Source organism: Xiphophorus hellerii, chromosome 2 (assembly GCF_003331165.1).
Source record: "Xiphophorus hellerii strain 12219 chromosome 2, Xiphophorus_hellerii-4.1, whole genome shotgun sequence".
Lineage (NCBI taxonomy): Eukaryota > Metazoa > Chordata > Actinopteri > Cyprinodontiformes > Poeciliidae > Xiphophorus > Xiphophorus hellerii.
This window is the reverse complement of record NC_045673.1, coordinates 14,182,141-14,184,991: the sequence shown is the minus strand read 5'-3', so window position 1 is coordinate 14,184,991 and position 2,851 is coordinate 14,182,141.

Genomic DNA, 2,851 nt, shown 5'->3' with positions numbered 1-2,851 from the left:
AAATCATCCAGATCTCCTCTCATCTCATAACCCATTCATTCCTGGAGAGGAGGGGGCAGGTGTTAGTGGTTGTCCCCAAACCCAGCCCCTCGCTTTCACACATCATCCTCTTCATCAGCTCCCCAGCTCCACCTCTATCCATCCAGCTTGATTCATTTGATAGCTGCCCTGAAGACGAGCAAATGAAATATGCATAAGCCTGACATGCTGAGGAGAGGTGAAGCAGAATGGGTGAGCGTGACACCAAAGACAGAGCCTTCAAAATCCAGGACAACCCCTCTGTGTATGCCGTTGTCTAATAGTTATAAAATGTTTATGATGAAAATGTGTTTATATTTAAAATGTTTCATCATAAACATTCTCTGATAATGATGAGATGACAGAGTCCATTAGAGTTGACATGAAGCTGTGAATATTTCACAAACACATCTTAGAATGATGGGCACTAAAAGACAAACAGAAGGGACGTCTAAAAATTCATGCTGCAAATATATTCCCAATTGCAGATTATTCAATGAAAAGCCTTTAAAAATCAAAAATATGATTTTAAAATTAAATTAACAGACTGGATGATGTGCTCTGAGCATTAAACGGTGCACATTCAACGATTACATAGTAATTACATAGTAATCGTTGAATGTGTAGCTGGTAATCTTCTCCACTGGATAGCTGCAAACTGAGCACTTTCTAGTAAACAGGGTTCTTTTCTCTAAAGCATAATAGTTCTTTCTGATAATTCATGAACCAATTTGATATTTTCCAACTGAGTTTTTAAACTTAATGTTCAAGGTTTTACACAGACACACTTTATCATAAATATCTTTAAATAATAAATCAAATAATGTAAAATAATTGATTTTAGATAACCTCTTCTTCTTTTTCCATTCTGTATTTGCAACCATACTTTAGGTTTGGCAAAGAGAAAATAGTTTATCAATAGGATTGAAAGCGAAACACTTCGACGTGTCATAGGCCATGTCTGCCCTCTAGTGGTTGGAAAGAAGAAGTGCTTGAGGTGGAAATAATGAAATTCTGCCCAATAATCGTGCCTTATTGGGCAGTGGCGCGCTTGGTACCACTGTTGTCTTGCAGTAAAAAGTTACTGTGTTTGAATCCTACCCTTGTGTCTTTCTGAATTAAGTTTTAATCTTCTCCTTGTGCATGTGTGGGTTTTCTAGACAGGTTCATTGTTTAAGTGTGTGCATTGTTGTTTGTCCTGTGTGTCTGTGTTGCCTTATGATGAATTGGTGACCCTCCCAGGGTGTAATGTTGGCAGAAGGAACAAGTATGCAGAATGTCACAGGCAAAATTTAAAAATTAAAGGATAATGATATCTTAAATAAAAGGATACAACTTACAAAAAGATACAAGGCAAAATAACAATCAGAGCTAATGTGGGTGGCAGGACGTTGAGGGAAATAACAGAAAAAACAGGAGAATTTGATGCTGTATAGTGAGAAGCTTTTCTATTGGAATGAGAAACAAATAGCTGAAAGAGAGCATTAGAGTATTAGAGTAAGTTGGCCATCCTCGTCCAATGTTTGTCCTGTGTCAGTGACTGACTCTCCAGTAACTTTGTGGTTCTAAACACCAGTAAGACAGTAACTACGATTATTGCTCCAAGTCACTATTTTTATATCTGGCTGATATTTTTATATCAGCCAGATAATTGCATCCTTCTGGCTGCTAGCTAAATCAAAGGTGAATAAAAACCTAGGTGTCACATTGGACTCATCATTTGGCTTCGAGTCACACATTAAAATTGTTTCCTGTTCTTGTTTCTTTCATATAAGAAATGGTAACACTTTACTTGAAAGGGGTGTGCACAAGACTGACATGACACTGTCATAAATACAACATAGCACCTGTTATGAACATGGAGAAGTCTTTATGAATGTTTATGACTGTTGTCTGTAAATAATGACTCTTTTGACAAAAAGTTGCTCATGCACACCCTTTCAAATAAAGTGTTACCTAACAAACATTGCTAAAATAACACAGATGGTCTCCAGAGTTGACCTAGAGAAAATTGTTTATGCTTTTGTGTCATCTCGCCTGGACCTAACTCTGCGGAGGTTTTTCAAAAGCAACTAAAAACTTTTTTATTTTCTCAGGCTTTTACATCATGATTTTACTGTTTTGTTTTTGCTTTGTGTAGTTTTAAGGTTGATTTTTAGTGTACAGTGCTTTGTGCTAATATGTCTGAGAAAAATCTTTACTTACTTAGAAAGTAAAAGCTCATGAGGAGGTGCAAGCCACTTCAGCAAATTCAAAAACACAACATTAACATAGCATAATTACAAATTACAAATTCACAACAACATTAATGAAGCACAATTACAAATTACAAAAACGCTACATTAACAAAACGGAAAGGGTATGTCCCAGTTGGAGACTTGAGAAATCGCTGATTGGACTGTATGAATACGTATGCGATGTAATCTTTCACAATTACGTCGCCACTATCTTGAAAGTGGCAGTGGAGAGAATGTGCGTGGACTAGTTTCAACCGTTTTACACTACAGTACTGCCTTTATCTTTCACAGGTAAGAATTAAAGATAATAATAACGTAAATTTACGGGCAGAATTTCTTGACTTTGTGGCCAGTACTGTGCATTTCCGTGGGAAACAAACTTATAAACAACAGAGAAATAGTTCCTTTGTAACTAAATTGCCCCAGTTAACTACTCTGATTATTTTCTTAGCTTAGCTCACTTTGTTTTATACTGTGTAGTTTTTCTAAAGAGGGAGAGGCGATGAGAAACCTGTAACGGGCCCTTTTGCCGTTTGTTTATTATTGACATGGTTACATGGTTACATTGACATGGTAGAAGTTCGCTGCTTGTCTGT